Genomic DNA, 20,197 nt, shown 5'->3' with positions numbered 1-20,197 from the left:
GGGGAACCTGAGTACAAATCCAGCCTCAGACACTTGACACTTACTAGCTGTGTGACCCTGGGCAAGTCACTTAACCCTCATTGCCCTGACAAAAAAAAAAATAAAATAGAAAAGGACTGGGCTCATAAGAGATCACTGGTCACTTTGGAGAGGACCATTTCACTTGAATTGTGAGGTTGGGAGGGAGATGGCAGAGTTTTGAGAGTGAGAGAAGAGGAAATGGAGACACCTAGTATAATTGTAAACTCCTTTCTCCAAAAGTTTATCTGAGCAGAGGCCAACAGATATAGGGCAACAGCTCCTGGGAATGTTTGGATCAAGTGAGAGATTTTGTTGTTTTTAAGAATGAAGGAGGGGGACAGCTAGGTGGCACAGTGCATAAAGCACTGGCCCTGGATTGAGGAGTACCTGGCTTCAAATCCGGCCTCAGACCCTTGACACTTACTAGCTGTGTGACCCTGGGAAAGTCACTTAACCCCCATTGCCCCGCCAAAAAAAAAAAATGAAGGAAACAAATGATTTTTCTAAATAGCTGGGGAGGAAGCAATAAAAAGGGAGAGATTTAACATTAAAAGAAAAAAGGGAGATGGTAGTAGGGGCAGTATGCTGGAGAAGCAGGGAAGGGATGAGATCAAAGGTTTGCCTTGGCAAAAAGAAGAGTCACCTCTTCATCTGAGACCAGAGTGAAGAAGGAGATAATTGTGGAAGATATTTAAATAATGTGAGATGAGGAGGAGAGAACAAGAGGATGGTTTCAATATTTATATATATATATATATATATATATATATATATATATATATATATATATATATATATATATATATATATATTTAAATGGGGCAATGAGGGTTAAGTGACTTGCCCAGAGTCACATAGCTAGTAAGTGTCAAGTGTCTGAGTCCAGATTTGAAGTCAGGTCCTCCTGAATCCAGGACCAGTGCTTTATCCACTGTGCCACCTAGCTGCCCCCTGGTCTCAATATTTTTGGTCAAGTATGAGGCAAGATCTTCCACTATGAGGTTGAGAGAGAATTCTTTGTGAGGCTTCAGGAGAGACAAGAAAGTTTGCACAATGGCTGCTGTGGAGAATGGGATAGCAAATCAATTAGGAAGGCATAAAATGTTTATCTTGCTGCTGGTAGGGCGCAGTTGAGATTAGATACCATAAATTTGTAGTGGGTCTAGAGAGCATAGTTTCATTATTTCCTCCAGCTTTGTTCGATGGCACATTCCAAATAGGAGAAAAAGAAAGAAGCATACACTGGGAGTAATCCAGGATTAGGACTTGGCATGGCATGATGGGTAATGAGACAAGCAGAAAAAGAAATCAAGGTGGGAGGATAGAATTGAGTTGGTTGATCAAAGGTAGAGCAAGCAAAAGGAGGGTCTAACCATTATAGAGGAGATGGTGGGAAAAGGAAGTGAGAGGTGGGTGAAGCAGAGCTCATCATGCACAGGAAAACAGTGTTAGGGTCATAATACACAGGGAAAGATGGAATGATAAAAGATCATGTTCAGATAAAGGAATTTCAGTGTTCATGACCATGGAACTAGAACATTTGTGGGCGACAGTAAAGTCAAAGGTATGATCATGTCTGTGTGTAGCTGAGGTGGAGTGGGGGAGTAGGATATGAGAAATGAATATGTTGAAGAACTGGGAAGCTAGTATATTTGAAAAGGTATCACTATATATGATAAAGTCCCCTGGGGCAGAAAACTGGGGAAAGAGAAGCTGTGAGCCAGACACTTAACTTATTGAGGAAGGAAGATGAATGTCCTGGGGGGAGGGAGGCTCTGTTCATAATAGCCAACAGAATCTGGATTGGGTGATAGATAGGGAGAGTGTGAATCTCAGATGGGGAGAGGTTACTTAGTGAAGGTGGTAGAGGGAGAATTTGGGAGTAGCAGAGGGGAGCATAGAATATTCCATCACCTGAGAGAGAGAGAGAGGGGGGGGGGGGAGAGACGGAGACGGAGACGGAGAGGGAGAGGGAGAGCATAGTCAGTACAGGAAAGATTGCTGAGAGAAAATGCTGACATCCAGAAGGAGGTATGTCTCATCAAGGGCCAGAAGAGGGAAGGGATAAGAAAAAAAGTGGTTTATGTTAAAAGGAAGCTGGTTAATTACGGAGCAGGCATTCCAGAGAGCACAGTGGAAAGGCAGACAGATATGGAATGGTATACTGTGGGGTAGGGTTGAAGAGAATAGTTGTGAAGGAACAGCTAGACTGCTAAGACTGTAAATTGCAAAAAAAGCACTCACCTGTGTCCACTAGAGGGAGTTTCCTCACCCAGGATTTGTCTGAAGCAGTGAAATCACAGATCCAAATCCCTATTTCTATCCCATTTCTAATTCGAGAGACAACATTGCATTACTGAGGGCTTTGAGAGGCAAGGAGGTAGAAGTTTGGTTAAAAGATTTTTATGGAGAGGTTAGACCATAAGAAAGTGGAAGCATTAGGTGTAGATAGTCTTTTCTAGAAGTTTAACAATGAAAGGGAGGAAGGAGATGGTGTTGTGACTAATTGGGCTGCAAGAGCCAAGAGAATCCTTGAGAAGATTGGATCATGTTTGTAGACAGATGGAAAGGACCAGTGAAGAGGGAAAGACTGTAGATGTGTAAGTCAGAGGAGATAAGAATGGGGGTCTTAGAAGAAATGGATTTAAATATGATATTTATAACATTTACTTACTGTGTGACCACAGCCAAGTCACTTAACCTTTCTGAACTCCAATATTATCATCTGTGAAATGGGTATTGAGAATAATACTTGCATAATGTACCTTGCAGGATTGTTGTAAGGAGGTATAGCAACACCTAAGTTCTTTGAGGGTAGGTCTGCTCCTAATTTCATTAATTTCCTTACACATGGGAAATACTTAGTGAAGATTTGTAAATTTCATGGTTTTTATTGGAGGTGAATATTGAACATTAAGTTGGACAGTCTGGATTAAAAAGAGCAACAACATCGGGGGCAGCTAGATGGTGCAGTGGATAGAGCACCGGCCCTGGATTCAGGAGTACCTGAGTTCAAATCCGACCTCAGACTTTTAACACTTACTAGCTGTGTGACCCTGGGCAAGTCACTTAACCCCAATTGCCTCACCAAAAAAAAAAAAAAAAAAGAGCAACAACAGAATAGAGCTGCTCAGAAAAAAGTAGTGCTCAGGCCTTCCATTCTCACCCCACCAAAAGGTTCCCTGTGCACTCATCTGACATTTGGAAACCTCCAATGCTTTCTTCCACATTTGCTTTTCTTCTGCCTTGCAGCTTGACAGGATAATAGGCTCTGTGAAAAATACTAATTAGCTACTTTTCCAGGGTGCCACTCCCTTTAAGGAGAATTACCTAAAAATTCAGGCAGCTAAGTGGCTCAATAGATAGAGCACCCAGTCTGGATCATCTTCCTGAGTTCTAATTTGACCTTCTTAGCTGTGTGACCCTGGGTAAGTCACTTAACCCTGTTTGCATCAGTTTCCTCATCTGTCAAACGAACTGGAGAATGAAATGGCAAACCACTCCAGTATCTTTGCCAAGAAAACCTAAATGGGGTCACAAAGAGTTGAACATAATTGAACAACACCACCAATTCTGATTGGTATTCAGGGGCTTTGACAAATTGTCTATAATTAGAATTTGTATATAATGAGAAATTCCCTGTAAAGATGAAACAAAACTGAGCAATTATGCACTTGGATCCTGGAAGGCTACATTTTTTTTTTTGCCTAAGTTTCCAAGCTGCCATTTTGTCCATTTTTATTATATCAGAGAAGTTTGGAAACAAGTGTTTCTGCCACAAAATCTTTCTGACTCCATGTCCAGTTTTATACCTGCCACCTAAGTGCTTCCTCATCTGTAACATGAGAAGCTTAGACAAGATGACTTCTAAGGTCTCTTTCAGCTCTAAAATCTATGATTTCATGACCACCAAGAGGTAGAACATGCTTTGGAGATGTTAGAGACCTAAGGTTAACGTTTATATTTCATCTAAAAGATGACAGCCAATTTTTAAGGGAACCACAATTCCAACCCTGACCCTGTCAGTAGCAATAGTACAGACCATATCAAGAATAAGAACCACTTTCAGTAACATAGTAGAGTTTGCTAAGTTCCTTCCTAAGGAGAGAGGTCAGAAATTCAGCCTTTCAGCCCTAGCTGTCATAGAGTTTACACAGGACAGAAGGGGCTAACCTTTGTCTCACTCTCTTCATTTGCAATAATCACCATTTTTTTATGACACTATGATGAGAATTTTTTTTTTTGTTCACTCATTTCAGTCATGTCCAACTCTATATGATCTCATTTGGGGTTTTCTTGGCAAAGATACTGGAGTGATTTACCATTTCCTTCCAACACATTTTATGGATGAGGAAACTGAAGCAAAAGGGTTGTGACTTTCCCAGGGTCACACAGCTAGTAAGTGTTTGAGACCAGGTTTGAACTTTAGGAAGATGAATCTTCCTGACTCTAGGCCTGGCACTCTATCCTCTGTGCCACCTAGTTTCCCACCATGAGAACCAGGCAGCCAATTTCCCCCTCCTTGGATGCTTCATCTGGCTTCATATCTCTCTTTTATCCACTGACATTCTATCTTGCATGATAGTCATATGAGTACGTGCTTTATCTTTGTTACTAGGCTGTAAGCTTGGCAGAGGGTTGTCACCACCCCAGTGTAATGGAAAGAGTTCTTGACTTGGAATCAGAAGATCTAGATTCAGGTCCCACCTGCTCCATTAACTAGGTGCATTACCTTGGGGAACCTCTGTGAACCTGTTTTCACAGCAGTTTAATGAGGAGCTTAGGGTACACAATCTCTTGAATTCCTTTCATCTTGGCATCCTTTGATTCTATTCATCTTTGAATACTTGGAGCACAGAGTGTTGTACATAGTAGGCACTCAGTAAATATTTCCTCTATTGGCTCTAATTGGATTTTAATCACAAGCTTCTGTGTTTGACATGCTATACTACAGCTTCATGTGAGATCTGAGCTTTTTCTTCCAAGTTTTGCTTTTTTTTTCTATCCTCCACCTACATCTGACGGTTCCACCTTAACAAGGTGCCATGGATGCTGAGTGGGGATGGGGCATGGGTGCCAGTGGTGGGAAAGTGTTCTATTGGTTTGTGCTTGTACATCCCGAACACCAATTACTGTCATTGCTTCCAGGGCTGATGTGTTTATCAGGATGAGTTATAAGAGAATATGTGTACACAGGCAGCGGGGATGCGGCATGACCACCCCCTATGATGTAAAATATGAGAGTCTAGGAGGGACTGTTTTATAATTCATCAGGTTCAGCAAGTGAATGCTGTCGGGTGGCTTAGTTATAAAGGCGAGTGTGCACCGGCCGGCAGACAGGAGCGTGGAGCCCTAGCTAATCCAGAGAAGCTGCGTTGTGTGCTTGCTTGCTGCTCCCTGCTTTTGTTCCAATCATTCTGTGCTGGGTGAGTGATGTGCCTTGGAGATTATCATTGCTATTTAATAAGCTTCGGGAATCTGCCGAACACTTGGGACTCGACTCTTGCTGTCACAGAAGCGGGTTGGTGTTTGGGGGCTTTGACAAATTGCATGATTTGCCTTTAATGAGAAATCCCCGGTAAAGATGAAATAAAAGGCGGATCAATTATTCACTTTGATCCGAGAAGACTACGTTGCTCGCTAAAGTTTCCAAGCTGTCGTTTTGTCCGGTTTTTATCCTTTCAGAGAGGCTAGGGAACAAGTCTTTCTGCCACAAAATTGTTTTTCTTCATGGCAGAAAGAAGTCATGTAAAGGGAGGAGGGGGGTTCTTTTTTTCCCTCTGGCATTAGCAAAAGCTCCAAATTGAGGCACATCTACACCAGTCAGGGAGCTGACTCCAAAGCAGCGGGAGCGCTAGGATGCGAGGTTCACAGAGAAAGCTTTTGTGTGGAACAGGATTAAGAGACTGTGAACAATTGACATTGTTGGAATTAACGGCATCAGAAGTCCTGTGGTGTGTGTATTTGTGTGTGTGTGTGTGTGTGTGTGTGTGTGTGTTGTTTGCATCATGGGGAAAAGAGATGATTTGCATTTGGCATGCCTGGTGGTGAGGTATGTGAGAGGGAGGGAAAGAAAAGAAAGAGAAAGACTTGGCTCACTGGGGGGAAGAAATCTGCATGAGCCACCAACCTTATGGGCAGATGGAGAAGGAGTTTCCGTGATATTTACAGTAACTTACAAATATTTTTGTCACTTTACTCTTCCCTCTTGCTTGGACTCCCAGCTCCAATCTGACCTTTCCCATTGGGAGGTCAGGAGCTTGGAGGGAGTCCTGGTCCTAGGTGGGAACTTTGCCTATCTTTGAGTTCACTTGGGGAGGTAGAGGGAAGCCTGCGGTATTTGTTCCCTCGTTAGGTGGAGGCATTGTGGCCAGCAGTCAATCCCCACTGCTCTCCTGATTGCCCCCTTTTGGAGTGTGGTGAACATTAGCTGCGAATGTAGCCCCTGTTCTTTGATTTCAGTGGCTGAGTGGTTCAAGGTCTCACATGGAGTGATAAGGACCAGAAAGAATATATATCAAATTCATTTTTCTCCAAAATCCAAATGTAGGGGGGAGGGGCACAGTGCCCACCCCCGTTGTCATTTGGAAGGGGGCTGTCGTTTTTTTGAGACCTTACTGTTGTTGTCTGTCCAAATTGTTTACCTCAGACCACGCTATTCGTTCACTTTGCAGATGGCATCTCCCCCACCCCCACCCACAGGCTTTTCTTTTCTTTCTTTCTTTCTTCTTTTAAAGGGGCTTAGACAATAGCATTCTCTTCTTTTTCTCTAGGAAATCAGTTGGGTAGTAGCATTACCTTAAGAAGGAAGTTGTTAGCAGGTGGATATGGTTTATTCTATTAGGCTTAACATTTAAGGTATGTGATGTTGGAACTGACATCTTTTCTAATGATAGCATCGGAACTAAGGGAATCATGTATTTTTGGTGTAGTGGGAAAAGCACTGGCTTTAGTCAGGGATCTGGGTTAGAGTCCTGACTCCACCACCTTATGTGTGACCTTGGGTACATTGCTTCATTTCTCTGGGGCTCAGTTGCCTCATATAAAATGAAGACATTGAAACAGATGAGTTCTTAAGTCCTTTGCAGATCAAAATCCTGTGAATCCGAACTGGAAACTTGAAAAATGTACAACATCAAGTATGTTATTTGTAAGACTTTGCTTCTTTTGTCCTGAAGTGCTTTTTCTTTAAAAAGAAGATTCCCCCCCCCCCCTTTTTTTTTTCTGAGCTCAGAATAAGTTTGCTTTCCTATGTTACCAAGAAGCAGCACATTGTAGGAGGACTCTGGAGAGATGTATGATCCAGGAGACACTCGGATTTGTAATTTTAGCAAACACCTGCCCCTAAATGGGTCTCTGAAATTGTTTATATTCATCTCAGAAATAATATAAGAAAAGCAAAAGGAGAGGGAGGGGAGAGGAGGCATCTGATGCAGTGATACAATTTAAGACAGAAACCTTGGCTATCACTTTAATTTTAAATGAACAACTGTCATTTAAAAATGCCTTCCCTGGTGTTGTTTTAAAGCCCAGTCCACCCAACTGAATATTCTGAACATTGTTGAAATATCTGAATGCCCCAAAACACTTAGTTGTAAAGTACCTGTGGGATAGCTTTGATATTGACTTATATTCTATTCAGTTTTCAAAAGAAAGCACACCAGCACGAACAATGCATTTTGTAACTACCTCTAGGTTTTGATTCAGCATTGTTTATGTGCTTGTACTCAAGTAGAATAAGCTGAATTGGTGATTGTTTCTTTTTCTTTACTATTATATATTGCTCCTGGAATATGATCCAGTAAGCCCTGGGAATGATAACATATTGATACATGTATTTTAGCACACTGAGATGATTAGCCACTAAATTTCACAGAATTTCAGAGTTGGAAGGGACAGTAAAAGAACCTCTAGCCCATGGGTTCTTAACCTGGGTCGGGGGAAGGTCTGTGAATTAAAATAATAATAATAATAATAATTTGAGAACTGTATTTCAATGTCATGGGTTTCCTTGGTAATTCCATTTATTTTATTTCCTGCCTTTACAAACCTTATTCTGAGGAGGGGATCCATCCATCCCATAAAAAAAGGCTAAGAATTCTTAAGTCCAACCCATAATTGAAAAAAAAAAACCTTTTAAACCAGAACAGGCAAGTGGGCATCTAGCCTTTGCCCAAAGATCTCTAGTGAGGGCAAACCCACTGGCTCCCAGGACCGTTCATTTCCCTTCTGAATAGCTTTAATTAGGAAAATGGTCCTGATACTGAACCTATGTCTAGCCCTTTCTTTGCATCTTTCACCCATACCCCCTTAGTATGCCTTGTGGGGCCAAGTAGGATGAGTCTACTTTATCTTTCTTCTGTCAGTTCTTCCCATATTTGGAGAAAGCTATCATGTCCTTCCCTGCCCCCTCCCCCCATCCCAATCGCCACCTCTATCTTTTCTTCTCCAGGCTAAATATTCCTATTTCCTTCTAATATGACTTGAGTTCCTTTATCATACTAATTGCCTTCTTTCAGACACTATCCAGTTGACTGACATCCTTTCTATGAAAAAACAAAACAAGAACAAATTATAGCAAGAACCCCCTGAAAGAGTATTTTTAAAAATTATCTTTTAAAGGGCAAAGGGTAGTTGAATTCATACCTTCAGTGATACCTTATTTTCTCTAAGGAAATGGTTGGTATTTGGGGAATATTATTTGGAGACCTTTGTAACTAGAGTTTCTCCCTACCCCCAATTGTCCTTATTAGAATTTTTGCCAGCTAGAAATGGCATTATGTAGAAAACACTGGCAAGTCATCAAGTTAATAAAAATCTTGTTCTAGAAACATATACCTAAGATGAATTGGGGTAAAATGTGTTTCTTATTAATTGCCAAGAATCGCCTGTCACAGCTGAGCCACAATTTTTATTGGATGTATAATAGAGGGAGAGCTGTTATCTACCAACTCGCCTTTAATTAACTCTCACTATATTCCAAAGCCCCACATAATAAAAGAAAGAAAAACTCGACCTGATTTAAAATAGGGAGAATGGACATGCATTGATAGCACATGACCTTCGGAGCCTGATAGCAGAGGTAGTTAGGAACTGGTCCCAGCTCTGGCCTCCCATCTATATTTCAATTATACAGAATCACATCTTGTTTGCTCAATAAATAATAAACCAAATCCTATCCCCTTTAACTTATTTAGAAAATGAAGGTAGACAAAAAACATAGGACATTTTATAGGTTCATTGGAATAGAAGTTGGAAGAGCATCTAGTACTCTACCAGTGGTAAAGTAATTTGTAGGTTACATAGATAATCCAGGGTCAGACCCTGGATTTTCTGACTTCAAACCCACTATTATTTCTATTTTATAAGTAAGGGAATAATCAAAGATATAAAATATATTGCTCAAAGTCATACAGATAATAGAGGCAGCAAAGTGGCCACAATGGTTAGAGCACTGGACCTGGGAATTGCTATTCAGTCATTTTTCTGTCATGTCTGACTCTTTGTGATCCCATTTGGGGTTTTCTTGGCACAGATATTGGAGCAGTTTGTCATTTCCTTCTCCAGCTCATTTTTCAGATGAAGAAACTGAGGCAAAGTGACTTTCCCCAGGGTCACACAGCTAGTAAATGTCCAAGGCCAGATTTGAACTAGGAAGATGAATCTTCCTGAGTACAGCCCCAGCACTCTATCCACTGTGCCTTCTGGCTCAGTGCAAATGTAGCCTCATAGACTTACTAGTTCTTTGTCTCTGGGTCAGTCATTTTACCTTTGTCTCTCTTAGGTTCCTTAACTGCAGAATGGAGTCAGCTGCCTCTCAGAATTGTGAGGATCAGATGAGAATAATGCTTGTAAAGCACTTAGCACAATGTGGGCTACATAGTAAGCACTTAATAATTACTTGCTTCTTTCCTTCCTCCCTAATAAGTGTCAGAGCTAGGGCTGAAATTCAGAACTTCCCACCATCACCTTGAACTCAAAGCACTTGTTGCCCAACAGTGGTGAAGTTAGGCTAATAGATTTTACTGCCCCTATTCTATCTCAGCTCCCTCTTGTTGTTCTAAATAGTTTGCCTTGGGAAACGGATTTGGGAATGTGAAGAATGGAAAATGATGGATTTTTCTGCTTATTCTTTTCTCCTCCATACCAATTTGGAGTGTATTTCCCAGATCCATTTTCCTCATTCCCACCAAAAAAATGATATAACAAAGATAAATGAAACTCAGGCAATAACCTGAAAAGAACACTGCCCTATCAGTCTAGCTGCCAGAGTACCAGGATGCTCTTCAAGCTCTATCACCTTAAGCAAGTCATTTCACTTTCCTGAGACTCAGTTTCTTCATTTGTAAAGTAAGGGGGTGGGAAAGTGGACTAGATGATCTTTAAAGGCCCTTCCAGGCTCTAATGGTCTAGGGTAGGATATATGAGATCTTATGACAGCCCCCAAATTTAAGCCATGAATTGGAAAATGCTGGGTTGGGTTAATAGTGGGTAATGGAGAAGCCTGGTATTATCATTCATTCATATATATATTTATATATATTTATATATATGAAGATATCTCTCTATATATGAATATATGATTTATCTTCTGGGGCAGATACTCAATCTCCACTGAAAAGAGACTTGTCAGATGCCAATTCAAGTATAGATATAGATAGATACAGATAGATACAGATGCAGATACAGATATAATTTCCAGAATAGAGGATAAAGCTCTTCTTTCATTTGAACAAGATAGTAAGGCAGATGAAGAGGTCAGGCATCCAAAGGAGCTATTTGTCTTTGAGTATTATTTGGAAACTGCCTCTCTAGTCATTGTAATCCAAGCCATTGTAACCCAATCCAATCCAATCCAATCCAATGAAAAAGTGTTTATTAACCACTGTTTGCCTGTAGGGGCACTGGAGAGAAAAGGCAACATGGTGCACCATGTTAATTGCAATTAAAAGAGTGTTAGCCTGGGTTCAAATCCATCCCCCAACAGTTACTTTTGTAACTCCAGGAAAATAACCTCTCTGAGCCTCAGTTTCCTCATCTGTAAAATATAGAAGGTTGGACAAGATGACTTCCTGCTTTAAATCTTTGATCCTTTTTTTAAAAAAGGAAAATGGTGCCTATCTTCAAGGATGGCCCATTATACTGTGGATAATAAAACACTGGAACAGGTGCACACATAATTGATCATTTGAGGAAGGAGAGAACATTAATAATAATAAGAAAAAGCAGGAAAGGCTTCCCTCAGAAGGCTGTCCTTGAGCTGAACCTTGAAGGAAGCTAGGAATACTATGAGGTAGAAGATAAGAGAGTGAATTCTCCACATGGTTATCACCTGTGCCTAACTGTAGGGGATGGAATGTCCCTATTCAGATGCTACAAAAACAATTGATTTGTCTTCTAGGGCAGATACTCAGTCCTCACTAAAAAGAGACTCCTTGAATAGCCATGTCCAAACGCTCTACCTTTTCTGAGTTGAAAATAGAATTGTTTAGAGGGCCAGAGGCTGAGCCAGATCTCAGTTAAGGTGTTCCTTTTTTTATCTGACTTTTAAAATTGCATTAATGACCTTTGGAGCAGCTGAAATAATGAGAAGTTGATTGGAGTGCCCTCGAGTGATACTGCTAGTCAAACCCTGCTATGACATAAGCATTTTCAACGTCGATACTCTGGAATCAATAGCTTTGTGTTAGCCATTCAGGATGGGGTACCTGACTGCTCTCATAAAGCAAATTTTCTGGGCTCCAGGTTATAGACAAAGGACATCTGGACCATGGAAAGCTACCAAGCCATGTCAGGAATTGGATTGAAGCTGTTACTAGTGTGAAGATCCTTGACTTGATTAATGTGAAGAGACTTTCTGGTGAAGCCTGTGGATCCTTTTGGGAATAATGTTATAAATGCATAAAACAAAAAAACACAGGATTATAAAATAAGCAAAAAACCAATTATATTAACATAATGATGTATCTTTCCATCCCAGTTCACATACCCCTTGTAATTTATCCCATGGACCCCAGGCTAAGAAACTCTATATTAGAATCTTTTAAAAAATAAACTTTCTGGCTCTAATTAAAAAAAAAAGTTTCTTCTCAGTTTCAAACAAGAAATACCACAGGGCAAATTGGCAAATTAGTGGGCATCAAACACAATTTATCACCTGAAAACTTGCAAAAATACTATATACACACACATATATATTTTTATATATCAACTACCATCTCTTAAGACTAAAGAATATATCATATCTTGGGGAGAAGAAGGTAGTTATTCTCTAGAACAGAAATTCTTAAGAACTTTTGTGTGTGTGTCAAAGAAATCCTCCGCAGTCTGGTGAAGCCTGTATGGATCCCTTATTAGAATAATGATTTTTAAGAATAAAATTAAATACACACACATATACACACACACACACACACACAAACACACACAAAACACAAGTTCATAGACCCCCGAAATCTATCAATAGACTCATTAAGATTCCATGGATCCTAGACTAAAAACTTTTTCCATAAATACAGAACTTTTCTTATTATCATTGTTCAGTGATTTCAGTTGTCACTGACTCTTCAAGACCCCATTTGGGGTTTTCATTTTTTAATAATATTTTATTATTTCTTCCCAATTACATGTAAAAACCAATTTTAACATTTGGTTTTTAAAATTTTGATTTTCAAATTTTCCCACTCCTTTCCCTCCCCCCTCCCCCCTCCCTGAGATGGTAAGCAACTTCATATAGGTTATACATGTTCAGTCATGCACAATATATTTACATATTAGTCACGTTGTAAAAGAAAACACACAAAGAACATAAAAAATAAAGTGAAAAAAATTATGCTTCCATCTGCATTCAGACTTTATCAGTTCTTTCTCTGGAGGTGGATAACATTTTTCATCATGAGTCCTTTGCTGAGAAGAGCTGTCATTCACAATTGATCATCATACAATATTGCTATTGCTGTGTGAAGTGTTCTGGTTCTGCTCATTTTACTTTGCATCAGTTCATGTAAGTCTTCCCAAATTTTTTTTCTGAAATCATCCTGCTCATCATTTCTTATAACACAATAGTATTCCCTTACAATCATACATCACAACTACTTTAGCTATTCCCCAACTGATGGGCTGCCTCTCAATTTCCAATTCTTTGCCACCATTGACAAAGATGCCAGAGTGTTTTGCCATTTCCTTTTCCAGCTCATTTTACAGATAAGGAAAAGGTATGTGATTTTCCCAGGGTGACACAGCTAGTAAGTGTCTGAGGCCAGATTTGAACTCAGATTGTTTGTAGACTTTAGACCAGTTAGGTACCTCCAAACTGATTCAGTTCAGCTTCCTATCATTTGGCTAATTAGAAAATTGAGGTCTGCAGAGGGGAAGCACTTGCTCAAGGTCAAATAGATATCAACTGTCTGAACCAGGATATGAACCCAGGACTTCTGACTTCAAGCTCACTTTTCTTTTCACTACGCTATATCAATGAAGACAACCAAAAGTATGTGAAGTGAGGAAGAGTTAAAGTAATGAGGGATGTTTGGTAAGGAGAAGAAAAGACTTGGTAGGGAGAAGGAGGCTTGCAGCAGGGATAATCATTATCTTCAAATATTTGATGGAAAAGCGTGGTATAGTGAAACGACTGTGGAATTTGGAATCAAAGGATTTGCTTTCATATCTTGCCTCTCATTTACTGTCTGAAATCAGGCAAGTCACATGACTTCTCTGGCTCACAGTTTCTTCATTTATAAAATGAATATAAAATGAAGATTTCGGCCTAAATGGTTTCCAAGGTCCCCTTTAGCTCTAAATCTGTGATCCTATGAAGAGGAATTGGACTTCTTTTTGTCCACAGGAAGCAAAAGTAGGGCCATCATAGAGGTAGGCAGATTTCAGGTCAATATAAAGAAGAAATTTCTAAGAATTAATGTTTCCCAATGGAATTGGCTGGTTTTGGAGGTAGTAGACATTGTAGTAGTATGAGTAGTAATAGTAGTGGTGGTGGTAATAGTAGTAACAGCAGCATATATATATATATGTGTGTGTGTGTGTGTGTGTGTGTGTGTGTGTGTAGTATTTTAAGGCCTATATAGTGCTTCTCGATATTATTTTATCTTCACAAAAACCATGAGATGTAGGTACTATTATCATCTTCATTTTACAAATGATGAAACTAAGGCAGACAAGGTAAATGAATTGTGCAGGGTCTTATAGCCTAAATTCTTAAGCAGGATTTGAACTCAGATCTTTCTAACTCCAAGTCTAGTGCTTTTTCTACTTCTTTCCAGTTCTGGAGATATTCATGTAGAGATTGAATGACCAAGGGTGAGAGATGCTGTAGGGCAAAGCTTCTTAAACTTCAGGTCTTGACTATATATGAGGTTGAATAACTGAATGAAAAGTTTGGCAACAGTAAAAGGTTATGTATGACTATTTTATGTACCTGGGGTCACATAAAAATTTCTTGGGTGAAAAGGGGTTGCAAGTAAAAAAAGTTTAAGAAATCCTGGTGTAGTAATAGGAAGGAGTTAGATTGGATGGTTCCTAAGATTGCTTTATACTCTAAGATGCTATGATTTTATGAAAATACCACTAGGGTATTTGGATTCAGGTCAGAAGCATTGTTATGATTCAGATTCAGGACATATTCCATGTATCTACCCCAGCCAAAAGAAGTCAAATATTCAATACAATTCAAGAAAAATATCAGAAAACAGTAGGCATTCAATGGTCTGAATCAAGTTTGCTGTCCAGCAGGATTCATTCACCAGACAATCTCTCAGATTTCCATTTGATTTTGTACAATCATGGTTGAAGTAATTATTATTGTCCAATCAATCCGTGGCATTAAAGAGGCCATGGCTGATTGGATCAAGGCAAAGGGGGTCCCAGATCATGTTGTAATACTGCAGTCTTCAATAATAAAATAAATGGTCATAGGAGTTGGAAGAGAAAGGGACCACAGGGATCATCTAGTCTAAATCCTTCATTTATCAGCTATGAAAAAAGTAGCTCCAACAGAAAAAATGTGTCCAGTCACAAGTCAAGATTGAAGACCAGAATTCCAAACCAGCATTTCTTTGACTCCAGATCCAATATCTCCCTTCCTCCCCTTATTAAACTGCCATCAGATGAACTCTAAAGTTCCTTCCATAATTACAACAGCTATCTGTAAAGCATTTTAATGTTTATAAAGTGCTTTAAATATATAATCTCACTGGAGTCTCAGCATAACCTTAAGGGGCAGGTCTTATTGTCCTCATTTTCCATAGAGGTAAAGTAGCTTGCCCATGTCACTGAGCTCATAGTTGGTGGAGGCAGGATTTGAATCCAGGTCATCCCAACTCCAGACATACCACTCTTTCCTGTGCATCTGCCTTTTAACTCTAAAAATCAGTGTGTTAGAACACTTTTGAATTTAGCCTTTTCATATACAGACTAAGAATATTAGAGCTTCAAGGAACCTTAGAGATCCCATAGTCCAACACCTCCCCCCCCATTTTATAGATGAGGAAACTGAGGCCGAGAGAAGGTTGTAGCATGCATTTCTATAGTGCTACATGATTTAAAAAGTACTCACAGCAAACCTTCTGAACTGGATTTTGTAGAGGAAAATGAGGCTCATGTGTTCAGATGGCTTGTCCAGGGTCTCAGAACTTGTAGCCACATCACAACTCGGGTCTAACTCTAAGTGTAAATGACTTGCCAAAGGTAAAGGAGCTAATTAACTCATTTTGATTCATTACAGTCACACCAGAGAATCCAGGATGTTAAACTTATAAAGCTAATGGGGCAAAACAGACAGAAGCACTTTCTTATTATCGTTGCACATCTCCCCCTGGAAATTTGGATGAACAGAGAGAGTAGAAAAATTGTTAGTCCAAGTTCAATGCTCTTCTCAGAAATGAGACTCTAAACTTTGCTCTCTGTATGATTTTAATAGGAAGTTTAAATAAATTCATGTAATTTATAAAACTATCAACTCGTTAGTCCTGGGCATGCTTAAAATTTTTATCTACTAGGCAAAATGCTTCTTTGGTCATAATATTCTGACAAGCCTGAGAATGAGTTGACACCAAAACAGTCTAAAGTGCTTGCTTTTACTGGGGATTTTCCCTTTTTCTTTGAAGTATAGCAAAATTGACAAGATCATTATTTGCTGTCATTCTTATGCAATAATAAACTGTCATTTTTTGTAAATTTTTTTTCTTTCAATATTTCCCAGTGTCAGTCAATAAGAATTTATTAAGTGCCTACTATGTGCTGGGCATTGTGCTAAGCACTGGGGATACAAAGAAAAACAAAAGACAGTTTTTGCTCTCAAAGAACTCATGGTGTCATGGGAGGAGCAATAGGTTTAAAACACCTGTGTACGGACAACCTGCATCCAGGACACGTTGAAGATAACTGATTGAGGGAAGAAGCTAGCTTTAAGGGGGGGGGGGGTCAGGAAATCCTTCCTGGAGAAGATAGGATTTTATCTTGAAGGAAGCCAGGGAATCCAGGAGGTGGAGGCCAGGAGGAAGAGTGTTTCAGGTACGAAGGACAGCCACAAAAATGCTCTGATTCAGGAACTGGAGTGTATTTTCTTGAGGAACAATTCAATTCAATAAACATTTATTAAGTTCCTACTACATGCCTTCAAGCCCTGTGCTCAGTACAGGGGATACAAATAAAAGAAATACAGTTCTGCCCCCAAGGTGCTTAAAATCTAATTGAGGAAAGCAGCTCACCAAAGGAAGCTGAAAAGTGGCAGTGAGGAGCAACAGGGGATGGGGTGTTTGTGAAGTCAAAGCCAAGCAGAGCTGGCACTGGGGAAGGATGGGAAAGTCAAAGTAGTTCAAAATGAGCGAGAGGGAGGGAGGGAGGGAGAGAGAGGGAGGGAGGGAGAGAGAGAGGGAGGGAGGAGAGAGAGAGGGAGGGAGGAGAGAGAGAGGGAGGGAGGAGAGAGAGAGGGAGGGGAGAGAGAGGGAGGGAGGGGAGAGAGAGGGAGGGAGGAGAGAGAGAGGGAGGGAGGAGAGAGAGAGGGAGGGAGGAGAGAGAGAGGGAGGGAGGAGAGAGAGAGGGAGGGAGGAGAGAGAGAGGGAGGGAGGAGAGAGAGAGGGAGGGAGGAGAGAGAGAGGGAGGGAGGAGAGAAAGGGAAGGAGAAGGAAGAGGGAGGAAAGGAAGGAAGGAGAGAGAGAGACAGAGAGAGAGGAACAGTTCAGTAAAACTAACCAACATATCAACCAAGTGTGACAATATATGCCATATTCCACACCCATAGTCCTCCACCTCTGCAAAGAGGTACATTTTCTAATCTCTTCTTTAGGGTCAAGGGTTCTGATATTTCCTGTAAAAGAGTGGAAAAAAAAAAAGATTAGACTCCCCCCTGCCTTTTTTGATATTGTTATCTGATATAAGCATTCACTGAAGGAGACTTATAGTCCAATGCAAACAAGTAACACCCTATAGATTGTAGTGATGAAAAAATTAGGACACATATGAAAGAATGTGCACACCAGGAGTTGTGTAAAGAGCCAGTGACTGTGTCAGAGAAGGCTCCCCAGGACTCTCCATTCTGCCTGCAAGGAGGATTAGGCAGTGCTGCATCTCAGAGAAAGAAGAAACTAAAATTAGCAGGATAATGGTAGGGTACATTGAATTGATATCACACATTTCATCCACACATTAGAAAACACGATTAACCCTTGGACCAACTTCTTCCCTAAAGAAAAACTAGGAAAATTCATCCAAGTTTTGTCCTCCTTTCTGTGTGTGTGTGTGTGTGTGTGTGTGTGTGTGTGTGTGTGTGTGTGTATGAGAGAGAGAGAGAGAGAGAGAGAGAGAACGAACGAGAAAGAACACCTTGAATGGGAATTCATTCTTGCTTTTTGCTTCTCTTCTCTCTCTGAATCATTCATTCAGGGGCATTGATTCCTTGCACCTCTTTATATATTTTTGTTTTCTAGCTCATCTGGCCTTTCCTCTGTCTTATCCTACCTTCTCCCAAGGATGTACACTTGGGTCTGCTGTTTCCACCCCTCCCCTCCCCTGCTTGAAACAGATTCCACCCTAAATCTCCCTTCTTCCAATACGTCTCTGCTTTCAGAAATCTATGCCTTTCTTCAAGACCCAATTTAGGGGCTAATTCCTGGATGACCATTTCCCACAGTTGCCCAATCTAGAAATGATCTGTCCCTCCACACATCTCTCATACCATTTTGTTCAACATTTCCCAAGTGTTTGTATTCTAATTTGTATTATGTTGCTTCTGTTGTTGTTTGGTGGGAAGGGAGTTGTGGCCCTGCCCATGGGCAGGAATATGCCATTTTTCATCTTTGTCTTCTAAGTCCATAGAATTTCAGCTAGAAAGGACCTTTGAGATGATCTCATCTGAAAGTATTATACTGACTTTCAAGTCTAAGGCTTAAGCCTGTGTTAATGTCCCATCTCTCTGTGGCCTTGGGTAATTTGGTCAGCCTCCCTGCACCTAAGTTGCATCACTGCTAAAATAAACGGGTTCAACTAGATGTCCTCTGAGGTTCTTTCTACCTCTAGGTTTGTGGTTCTGTGATTATCCAGCTGCCCCCATTTTACAGGTTATGGCCTTGCCCAACCAACCTCATAACTAGGAAAGTGAAGATATGAACCCAAGTTTTCTGTCTTTTTTTTTTTTTTTAGTAGGGCAGTGAGGGTTAAGTGACTAGCCCAGGGTCACACAGCTAGTAAGTGTCAAGTGTCTGAGGCCAGATTTGAACTCAGGTCCTGGATCCAAGGCTGGTGCTTTATCCACTGAGCCACCTAGCTGCCCCTCAAGTCTTCTGTCGTATATGCCATCCTTTTATGACTATCGCAAGCTGATTTGCCCAGTGCTTTATACCTAATAAGTATGTGCCTACAGTTGTGCCAGAGTTGGAAGGATGAATGCACTAGGGTGGTATTGGAGGATGTTAGATTTAGACAGACTTTAGAAGCCATTCCCATCATTTTACAGGTGAGGATGTTGGCCTCACACATAGAGGTGAAGGGATTTCTCCACAGATACACAGGGAGTGGCAGAATTCAAACCTCAAATGTCAAAATCTATGGTTCTTTCTATTTTAGCTGCCTCACAGACAAAGTTATATCATATAACCCCCTTCCCCTCGGGGAGCTGACACCTTTTAGCTATGACATCAAGATGAACACATAGAGCAATACAAAAACAATATGTCCATCAGCTTTTATTTTGTGAAACTGAGTATTCATCAGTTAATTGATTAATAATGTATAGTTATTCAGAAGAGTAGGAGAAGAGAGATTGAATCATGTTAGCCAGGGGAGGCTTCACTCATGGAGAAAGTGGGATTTAAGCTTAATTGTAAGTGATAGGGTTTGCATAATCTGGGTAAAAACATTGCTCATAGTCAATCTAAAGATTTCTCTAGCTAAATCCTAATACCCAAATAATGGACCCAAGGAAATGATGACAGACCTTTAACTAAGAGAACCTTCATGGACATTCTATAATCAAGGAAATCATTATTAAATGTGACCAGATAATAAATTCTTAAATTGCTTGCATGGCTAGGTTCAATGGTAATATGAAAAGGAGAGATTTGAGCTGCAGGCAGCAAGCTAAACTCATTACAATTTGATTTTATCTAATTTTCCTGTGTTATTTTTTCCATGACCTTTGGATAATGCAGAAAAGGTACCTTCATAATATGTCTCATATCTGTCACCTTCCAGAAGCAGTGTGGTTAGAGTGCTTGACTTGGACCCAGAAAGACTTGTTCAAATCCTGCCTCAGACCTTGGGCAAGTAACATCAGGTCTCTCACCCTCAGTTTCCTCATCTGTAAAATGAGATGAATCATAGTTGCTCCTTCCGTAGTGTTTTTTTTTTTTTGTAAGGATCAAATAACATAATGGGTGTAAAAATGTTTGCAAAACTTTGAAATGATTGATAAATACGAGCAATCATGATTATGTCCTCTAATCGTACAACCATAATAATTTTTTGTTATTTTTGTTGAGTTGTTTTCAGTCTTGTCTGACCCTTCCTGACCCCATTTGAGGTTTTCTTGGGAAAGATGTAGCAGGAAGGCGGGAAGGCGGGAAGGCGGGAAGGCGGGAAGGCGGGAAGGCGGGAAGGCGGGTAGGCGGTAGGCGGGAAGGAAGGAAGGATGGATGGACTTGTAATTGAAATTGCCTATCCATTTGAA

General features: G+C 40.4%; 1 protein-coding gene across 12 annotated transcripts in view; it reads left to right on the top strand.

The window, feature by feature from the left end:
- Positions 1-20,197, top strand: part of DLG2 (discs large MAGUK scaffold protein 2) — a 2,692,860-nt gene that overhangs the window by 2,377,708 nt on the left and 294,955 nt on the right. Inside the window, exon 1 of one of the 12 annotated variants that reach the window (XM_043992744.1) lies at positions 5,154-5,447. The exons of the other annotated variants lie outside the window; for them this stretch is intronic. The gene's annotated coding sequence lies outside the window, so the exon portion shown is untranslated. Of the gene's footprint in view, positions 1-5,153; positions 5,448-20,197 lie in introns of those variants that run through there. 12 annotated transcript variants of the gene reach the window in all.

The sequence above is a fragment of the Dromiciops gliroides genome, chromosome 3 (genome assembly GCF_019393635.1).
Source record: "Dromiciops gliroides isolate mDroGli1 chromosome 3, mDroGli1.pri, whole genome shotgun sequence".
Taxonomy (NCBI): domain Eukaryota; kingdom Metazoa; phylum Chordata; class Mammalia; order Microbiotheria; family Microbiotheriidae; genus Dromiciops; species Dromiciops gliroides.
Note: the sequence above shows the minus strand (reverse complement) of the source record. Positions and strands in the feature narration are given on the sequence as shown.